At 39.6% G+C, this 10,455-nt stretch overlaps 1 long non-coding RNA gene across 1 annotated transcript; it reads left to right on the top strand.

Annotated features, from left to right (window-relative positions):
- Positions 1-6,729: 6,729 nt before the first annotated feature.
- On the top strand, positions 6,730-10,230 carry LOC306837062. Its single transcript, XR_013780853.1, has 4 exons — positions 6,730-6,991; positions 8,126-8,185; positions 9,507-9,631; positions 9,827-10,230. It is a non-coding gene; the product is annotated as an uncharacterized lncRNA (long non-coding RNA).
- The last annotated feature ends 225 nt before the right edge of the window (positions 10,231-10,455 follow it).

Genomic DNA, 10,455 nt, shown 5'->3' with positions numbered 1-10,455 from the left:
AAGGATTAACGATGGTGAATGGACTAGTAATGCGCTTTTCTGGTCTTCTGACTCCACAAAGTGCTTAAATATTGCAGGTCACACCTTCACATTCACACATTGTGGGCAGAGGCTGCTGTGAAAAGAGTCCATCAGAACCAACCCCTTTCATTCATACACATTCACCACTGAAGAAGCAGCAGGACCACCTGGGGTTAAGTGTCTTGCCCAAGAACACATCGGATATGCATCCAGCCAAGAGATGACCAATCAGCCACAGCCGTGCGCCCCGCAATGCACCGAGAGAACAGCACAGAGAAATATTACCAAAAGAAACAGCTGATGTGCAAAATGCAAATCATCCTTTCAAACAATGGCAAAGTGGGTGCTCTTCTTCCAGAGCACGCTGCATGCTCACAAGACCACATGCATCTCCCCCAAATAAACTTAAAAAAAAAGGGATAACAGCCAGAATCAAACAAGTTGGCACAGCGGCTTATGGATTTTAAATCACTTACTCTTTGATGATCACATTACTTGAAACAGAGTCCAGCTCATTCAGGTCGTTAGAGTTGAAATGCCTCTCAAATGTCTTCACACAGGTAGTCGTTTGCTTGTTAGGCCCAGCTTTAAAGTTCTTCCAGAAAACGGTAATGATAATAATGTTAAAATCACCACCTCCACCCAATCAGCATCACCCTACCTCAGGGGTGTCAAACTCCAGTCCTGGAGGGTCGGCCTCCTCAGACTGTTAGATGTCTCCCTGCTCGGACGCAGCTGAATCCAATGAGTGACTTGTTGTCAGGCTTCTGCAGAGCTTGATGACAACACATTGGGTTATAGCAGGTGTGTTAATCTACCTAAGAAGTGAACATTGTTAACATTCATTTTAGGATAGTAGTTTACATCCTGTTATTCTTACCTTGCTTAGTGTATAATAATTCAGCATTAAAACCAAATATCAAACGTTGCTTGATCTAGGGTTTCCTTTACAACTCTAAGAGGGAGCACTAATTAAATTGAAAAAACTAAAAAATAACACAAGTAAGAATGGTGGGTTTTTTCATGCTATGCTGCTTATATTCGTTCTAGATGAGCTTTCGCATTATGTCCATTGGTTACTACTAATATTGTAAAAATTACTAATGCTGCTGTTTCATGATAAGCCTTTATTCATAAAGAAGAGTTAATAGTTCCTCCTAAAGGGTTGAGCTCTGCTGTGTAGAGAGACAAAGGATGTAAGCAGGAGAGAAAATCACTTGTGCTGAGAGTGACCAGAAAGAATCTCAGTACTGTTGATATAATGAGGCTAAGAAGAAGAGGACGGTGACATGTGAAGCTAAAAAGAGACCCAGCATGAAGCAGTGAGTGTGCACATCCCTGCAGATATTATTCACAACAGATTTGGATGTCAGGTAATGATGACACTGTTGTCAAAAAGAGGGGGAAGCATATCAGCACTGTGCCATGACAGTGCAGTTGCACTCTGAGACCATTAGGGGGGTGTGAAAGCACACAAAACCATACTGAATGTTTAACCATAGACCCTCGATAGACACAGAAAGACTTACCTACCCAGAAGAATGCAAAGGATAAAAACAATGTTTTTATCTGACAACAAAATTCAGAAGCTATAGCCTTTAAAAAAATAAATAAATCAAGGATTAACCCCCGACGTCCCATTCAAGAGATGACCAACTCAACTAACTAGACCCTCTGGGCCATGGTCTGTGGCTCCTGTCCTGCAATATATTTAAAGGAATGTGTCTCTCTTCAGATCTCATGGTGTATTTTAAAACATGTATGTTTGGCTTCTCAGTGTTTGTAAGAAACAAACTGTGCTAATTTTACAGCTGCCTGTCTTGTACAGGACACGATGGAAAAAGAGATTTTTAATCTCAATGAGTTTTATTTCCTGGTAAAGTAAAAGTTAAAAAAAAAAAAAAATCAAACACATTTTAAGAAATTAAATTAAATAAAATTAACACAAAAAGACAAAATTCTCCCAAAGGAATTTAGAGAAGTATAAATTTTAATTCATGTAAAATTCGGAAAGGCTCGCAGGTGACTTTAGTGTTTCTTTAGGAGAGATTTAAAAAGTGAACAACGACTCAGCTGAACTCTCCACAGGCAGATCATGAAATCCTTTACATGTCAAAACAAACCCCAAAAGCATGTGTCACAGGTTTATTCTCTCTCAAACATTTAGTTTAAATGTTGCTTGTCACATTAAGAAACGGTGAAAGAAAATAAAAATGACCATTCAAACATTACTTTTTAAACTACTTCCAGGCCCCTGACGTTTCACCTCTCGCCCTCTGATCACATCTCTTCCAGTTTCAAAGGGTCTTACAGTGTAAATCATTTCAAGCAATCACCTTTCTTTTTTTTTGCTGATAGTTATCTGTTATCTTTCCTTTACCGTGAAAAGACGTCTTGAACATGAAGCGACAGATGTGAATAAATTCATCCATTTAAAGCTCTGTGTAACACACTGATCAAAACATGGTTTCATGTCTCTTAACTGGATCAAAGAAGTTCAAATTTTATGACTTTTTAAAAGGAATCTTTGTGATAATATTAGTGACTGTCTGTATCCACACCTGTTGATAGTGTATTTCTCAGAGAACAGTCTTTGAGTTAATGTTGATCCTCAGACACCATCTAGTGGACATACAGAGGATTAAAACACCACTCTTTGTTTCACAGTGAACAGAACAATACACCTGACTTCTGATATCACTCTTACCGTGTGTTGTCCATGAAGGTTTTCACAAAACTATTTTATTTTATAAAGGAGGTTAAAGTCAACATGAAAACCTTCTACTCGCTTCAATTCATCCACAACATCATTTCCCAGTGTCTTTAATGTAAAACACAGCCTAGTAATCTGCTCATTGCTGGGTATGTTGTGTTTCTTATAGTGATTCAACCCCCAGTTTTATTTACACTGCAACAAGGTGAAATAAAGATCAGCACATATTCAGTGCTGGCATCCCACTGTAGAGATGTAAAAGTGGCATTTCTAATACAAGGGGAAGTGAATATTGTGCATCCAGAACTGTGACAGTTACTATTATATTCTTCTTTTTGTCTTTATTATTTACATCCCAGGAAATCGTGACAAAATGATGCACATTTAGCAACTTTTCCTTTTCAAACATGGACAAAGAGAGCTGTGTTTAGTGACTTCACTCCTGCTGTGTCCGCTCAGTGCTTTAATTCAAGTTCTCAGGCACGAGAAGTGCTCATTATTGGCCTGCCCTTGCTTAATGATAAAGATAATTACCCACATGTAAATAATTCCTGTGATTCCACTCAAATCCACCAAGTGAAAACTAAAGAACGAAAGGAAACAACACAAGCATTTCAACAACTGCTAATGAAGACAGCAGAGATCAAACTGTTGTCTCACTTTCCAGAGGTCAACTTCAATATTTTATAGGCAGGAGAAAATCAACATCATCTGAAGTCAGTGCTGGACAAAGGGAATAAATCTCAAAGCCTGCTATTCTGGACCAATCACAAACACCTACACCAAGGAGGTTCAGGTAACAATGACTTACATCATCGTCACAAAATGTTGGTGCTTTCTGTCATTTTAAAGGCTGCTAACAAATATTTACTTAAAGCTTAATATGACAGGATGTTTGAAAATAGTTGAGCAGGCTAAACATCTGTGCTGCGAAGTTTATTTTTGATTGTCTGAATTTTAATTTTTAACATGAAACCCAAAAAAAGAAAAGGCAGTTTAATGAAACTATAATTAAGACAAATGAGACAATTCAATGATTGAAGACACATTACAGAAATGTATCTTTTCACTCTAAAGAAAATCGTCTCATAGCATGCAGGTCTGTGTGTCTGGTTTCTTCAGTGAGTGTCGACACGTGTCTGACAAAGGTGGACTTGTAAGCAAACTCTGTTTCACACTGAGCATTTGTAAAGCTTCTCTCCGGTGTGACGTCTTGAATGAGCGACGAGTCCCTTCAGTGTTGAGGAAACGTTTGCCGCACTCTGAGCAGAGGTGAGGTTTGGAATGAGTCAGGTAGTGTCTCCCCATCAAACACTTCACTCTGAGCGATTTACCACAAGAAGGACATTTCAACAGTCTTGGGGTGTTTTTTCTATTCTCTCTAGCTCCAGCTTCCGTTTCTTCCTGGGCGACATCATCTGCTCTCACATTGGAGTCCAGCTTTGTTAGCAGAGCTTCAGACTCAGACGGTGACCTAGAGTTACACATCTCTGTGGCTACATATTAAAAAAAAAAAAACAACAAAAGCTTAATTAGCGGACGGGATCAGGAGTTGACAGTAAACAGCTAAAAAGACAAACAGGGCCTCTCTCAACAAATACAAAAAATCTACAAACTTTTGTTTTTTCGCTAATAAAAGTAGAAAACGTCTGCAGGAAACATTTTGTCATCCTAACAGACCCAAAAACATCTGCAACCAATTAAAAAGTCTTAACTGTCTTACATTTTGTATGTTAAAGTAAACAAGTCAAGTTCTTTTTAATAAGGATAAGGTGACTTTAAGGAGAACTGGAACAAATAAAATGGCAAAGACAACCTCATTATTCTGTGTGCAGGCATCATTACTATGTAGCTGTGGTCAAGCACACCACTGATCTCTCTCACATGTTAATATGGCTGCAGGATAGTTAATGCTATATCATAAAGTGTTCCTTTAAAAAGTCACATATCCAAAATACACTTAACCGTGTTTCTCTCACACTAATGTGTGTCTCCAGTCTGTCTGCAAACCTCCCAATGAGAAGACAAGTTCAAACTGAGACAAAAGGAGGCCGCAAACCTTGGACATCTCCTGTCAGCGGATGGACTAAAGATAGATGCTGAAAAGATGTGTGCCATCAAACAGACGCCACAACCAGCAGATGTGAAAGCTGTTCAATGACTGCTGGGTATGGTCAACTACCTGTCAACTTCTGCTCACACCTCTCTGACCAGTGTGAGCTGCTGAGACAGAACAACACAAGGAAGCTTTTCTGACACTGAAGGAGACCATTGCAAATGCTCCTGTGCTGAAGTACTACAGCCCAGAGGAAGGACTGACGGCACAGTGCGATGCCTCCGACAGGTTTGGGTGCAGCCAAGAAGAAAGGGCAAGTCAGTCACATTGGCAAGCCAAGCACTCACATCAACAGAGCGAGGTCATGCTTAAATAGAGACTGAATTTCTAGCACTGGCTTTCTGCATGGAAAAGTTGCACCAGTTCACCAGACTGGTGAGAATGATGCTGCACATTCAGAAGTATGATTTAGATGTGATATGTACCAGGTACAGAAATGCTGATAGCAGACACTCTGAGTAGAGCTTACCTTCCTGAATGTTCATCATATAGCTCAGTGGAAGCTGACACAGAAACTTTGAATATGGTACATTTACCTATTTCAGAAGATAGGCTCAGTGCATTATGCATAGCAAGGAAACAGGATAAGACTCTCCAGATGCTCATGACAATGATGCTGAAAGGATGACCAAAGGACACAAACAAACAAATGCTGTGTAACGTCAGGCCCTATTTCTCGTCCCAGATGTTGTCATGTCAGATAACGGACCACAATTCTCTTCACTTGAGTTCCAAACATTCAGTAAGGTGTGGAAATGTCAACATAAGACTTCTTCACCTGGCTACCAGCTGTGAAGACTGCTAAGAAACTAATGCTCAAAGCATTGTTAACCATTAGTTAAAATTCAACTAATATTTGAATGTTTTTTTTTTTTTTATCACCATAAAATCACCGGTAAAATATGCAATTTTAGATCATTCAACTTTTTTTATTTGGTGATGGAAAGGATCTTGCGACCCCCCTCACAGTGTCTCCAGAACCCGCAGGTGGTCCCAATCCCCACTTTAAGAACAGTAGACTATTGAGCAGACTCAGACCTGGACCCCTAAGATATTTCACAATGTGGTGCAATATTATCGGAAATATTAAAATCAACAAAGCTCTTGTAAATGTGCATGTAAAAGTGGGCGTGGTCATTTTGAAACCAATAATAAGATATTTTTGTAAAACAAATGTTTGCAATGGATTCAAAATCCAAATAACCCCTCGTTTGAACCATCACAAGCTACCAAAAGCAAAAGGTTCACGGTTCCAATTTTTTTTTTAACAATAATGTACCAATAAGGTACTTCTCCAAGTAACTCGACTTTGAGCTGCGCTCGTGTTTTTTTCCTACAGGAGTTGGATTTAACTGTTTTTATATGTAGGCTAGCTATAAGACACCGTTATGAAAGCGTTTGTGAAGAAATCTATTGGTAAGGAATTTATTCCCAAATATCTGATGATTATTCCCTCAATAAATGCAGAGATGAATCTTTATCTGATAAATGTAGTTCACATTTTGGGATAAATGAGAAACTGTTCAAAACGCAACATTCAAAGATGATATGACTTTGATCGTTCACAGCAATGTCTGTGAAACACTTTAATCTCAGAGATAGAAATTCTGAACACACTTAGAAACATCCAAACGTATCTTTGCTTTTTCTTAATTGCTTTTGAAAACTGATGCGTCTAACACAAAGACAATGCATGCCATCTTTAGAAGCTGCAAACTTGATTATGCATCTACATGCAGTGACTTGACGATTTAATTAATAGAAGTTCATATAAAGAAAACGAAATTTAAATAGTGATAAATGATACAATAAAAATATTTATCTTCCTATACCTGCACTAACAGACGCACGCACCGACGGACGGACGCGCGCGCGTCACCAATTGCCATGGAAACATCCAACCGAGGTTATATAAGGCTGTGGAACCTTCAACTCTCCCCTTTTGCACTTGAACTTTGAACGAGTTGACCTGCAAAATCTCAGCTGTAAAGCTAACCTTTGAAAAGCTCTCAAGAGAACTTCTAGAAAACTTCAACAAACCTTTTGAATAGTTCATCTCCAGCGGAAAGAGAAGAAGAGTCTTTAATTGGCCTTTAGCAGACCAGCCATGGGACACTACTTTCATGAAAGTTTCTTTTTAGGTAAGACATCAATCTTTTTACACAGCCTCATTTGTTTTTAAATTAACTACTTAATAATGTATATTGCATAACAAATCATCTCTACAACGTTAAATTGTTTTATCAGTTCAGAAATCAGTGTAACTTTTTAATCTAAAGGTCGTTCACGTCGTGTTATTGAGCCTGTTAGAAAAAAAAAAATGAAATTAGAGAAACTTTCACACGTCGATGTCTCCTTGTAAAACACGTGTTGAGGACCGAAATCTTTCAAATATCCCGGGAAAAAGTGGAGGGAATTACCCAACACCTAAACAGGTTTAAATAATGTTGTTTTGGTTTGACAGCATGTCATTGTTCTCAATATTTGCATCGACATTAAGTCAAGGTTAGCATACGATCTGACGACAAGAGTAAAAAATCGAAAAATGCTAAAAATGTGCATTTCTTGGTCACCATGGTGATGATGGAACTCATGACATGACGTCAGGAAGTGAAGACGCATGTACTGTGTAAACAAACAGGAGCACGTTCTTCTGTGTATGTTTGGACTGTTTAAGCCTGATTTATTGAATCGTTTGTTTATATAGAAACTAGTCCTTGTAAATTACTCAGCCTAGTCAATTCACTGATATGAGGAGGTGCTCAGGCAGCCTCCATGGGTCCTTCCACCTGAGGGTCCTGTATATACAGGCAAAAATATTTGGGATAAAAAAAAAAATATATATATATATATATATATATATATAGGTCAGTCAAAACAATGTAATTTAGCTGGCAGGTGATTCTGCAGCCTTTATTTGAAGACAAGTTTGTAATTGTGTCATCAATTGATATTTCTAAGTTTAGTTTCTAATTTGTAGCTCAAATTCATCATCAGCCATACATGTAGTCAAAATGTCTCTTCATGTTCAGTCTGTAAAAAAGGAGTCCAGTAAATGTAGAATCAAATGTTGCTCATGTTTAAAATAAAAAATACTTCACAATATGTAACTTTGAACAGGCCGCTCTTGGAAAAAGCCTCTACACCACTTCACTTTTATTGTTGTTTGTTATTTGGTTACACGCATAGATTGTTTAAAGGAAAAGTAAATTGTTTATATCACATGATCAAACCTTATGAATATTCCTCCTCACTGTTGTTTTATGACCTCACAGGAGACAGCTTCCCCGATTTCGATGGTGTCCCAGCCCTCTTAATCCCTGGCGAGGAGGAAGGTGAGTATAGGTATTTTTTAGCAGATGAGACTGGGGGCTATCCCCTAGTCTTTGTCGGCGACATCCCTCAACACCTCAGCGAGGACGAGGATGAAGATGAAGAAACGGATCACAGCAGCGACTGGACTGTCGACTCTGACGTGGAGAGTGAAGACTCCGGGTACGAGTCCATGTACGAAGAAGAAGACGATGAAGATGAAGACGAAGAAGAAGAAGAGTATGAAGATGAAGAAGAGGATGAAGAGTACGAAGATGAAGACTTCCCACCTCGCTCCCCTCTCGTGCAGCAGTTCCCTCCAGCGCATCCAGCAGTCCCCGTCGGCTCTTCCGTTCCTGCTCGTCCTCCTGCTGGACCGCCTGTCCCCGCTGGTCCTTCCACCTCGGCTGGTCCAGAAGAGTCTGCTTCATCCATCCCAGGCCTGGGCTCCTACTTGAAGAGGATCCGGGAGGAGTGTGCTCCAGCACAGGACCGTGCGAAGAGGCAGAGGAGGGATTACGAAGACACGGACGATGAGCAGCCTTCCACCTGCAGACTCGGCTCCTCTACACTCAGAAGACTCTGGCAGGCTCCTGTGGAAGACAGCGACTCGGACTGAAACAGACGACCCGTTTGTGTATACAAGTACACAAATGTTCTCTCCAGCGAGACTGAAGAGTACCAGCAACCTATTAGTCCGACCATACACTCCAAAAACCACAAAAACTCCAAAATCATCCATTGTGACTTGTTCCCCAGACATCAACTGGACTGACGGTTCCCATCCCTCACTCTATCTGAACTGCTGAGCGGGCTTTTACAAGCCAGCAGTTTCAGCCATCAATAAGTAACACGGAAACGACACGTCATCGACCACAGACAGCCTCTCAAATCCTCAATCTGAACTGCTGAGCGGGCTTTTACAAGCCAGCAGTATCTGCCCCAAATAACAAAGACAATGACTGAACTGACGGCTCTGACGTGGAGAGTGAAGACTCCGGTACGACTCCATGTACGAAGAGGATGAAGATGAAGACTTCAGACTTCGCTCCCCTCTCTTACAGCAGCTCCTTATAGTGTGTCCCAAATATTTGATGTGGTTGCTGATCACTCAGGTGGTATTATCTCCTACCAGGTTTGAATTAATACCTGGCTGCCTTATGATTTGATTGTATTAATGAAGCTGTAGATACCTGAAGGTAAGTGTTTTAAATATGTCTTTCTCTATGATCTGCAAAGAGCTGTAATTTAAAAACACATGATTGAATTTCTTGCACTTTTAAACATGTCATTATCTGTCTGACTAACTCTGTGAGAGCGTTATGTTTTTTTTTTTAGCGACAGGCTGACGGGGAGAATAAAGACATCCACATGAAGACAAGATGTTTACATCCCAGACCAGACGAGAAGGATGGACGAGTACAGGAGCAGCTGGAGAGCGGTGGACGCCTTTCTTTTAACTCATCAAAGTAAGTCATCCCCTCACTGAGACTACGATAGCAGAAGTAGCAGCATACATAAAGTTAGGATACGGTCAAGCTAACTCTTAATATGTGGAGTTTTTTTATAGGCTAAATCATTTAATTATTGGAAGGAAATTATAACATATCCACTGTTAAAAGTTCTGTTCACTTTTATTTACTCTCTGTATTTCTGTGTCACAGGGCAGGAGTCCTCGGTGGAGCAGCTGACTGTAAACGTGAACCCCATGAAGTCATGCCCCCCCCCCCTTCAGCCTGCAGCCCAGCGACGAGGAGCACCCCAGCACCACCAGCAAAGACGACGTTTGTTTCCATCTGCTGCTTCTTTCTCAAACACTTTAATTTATATAGACAGAGGTGTAAAGGGCACTAACATAATTTACTCCAGTGAACGTACTGTTACTTTATTACAATTTTAGTAAAGTACAAGGAAAAGTACCAATTTAAAAATGTACTCAAGTAAAAGTAAAAAGTAGGTCATTGTGGATGTACTTTAAGTAAAAGTTACTAGTTACTTTTTTTTAACAATGCATCTCTCCTGCATGCAAAAAAGAAAGTGTAAAGAGTTTAGTTTTATTTCAAACATGTGAAAAATAGATAATTCATAGGTCTGTGTATTTTACTCCGTAACGGACGTCAAAGTAAAAGTACAGATTTTAAAAACTACTTCAAAAACTAAAACTAGCCTATACAAACAAAAACTACTCACTTACAGTAACAGGACTTAATGCACTTTGTTACTTTACACCTCTGTATATAGACAACGTTATTACTGATTACTGGTACAGCAGTATCATATTTCATTCAGAAAC

The sequence above is a fragment of the Symphodus melops genome, assembly GCF_947650265.1.
Source record: "Symphodus melops genome assembly, chromosome: 16".
Classification (NCBI taxonomy): domain Eukaryota; kingdom Metazoa; phylum Chordata; class Actinopteri; order Labriformes; family Labridae; genus Symphodus; species Symphodus melops.
Note: the sequence above shows the minus strand (reverse complement) of the source record. Positions and strands in the feature narration are given on the sequence as shown.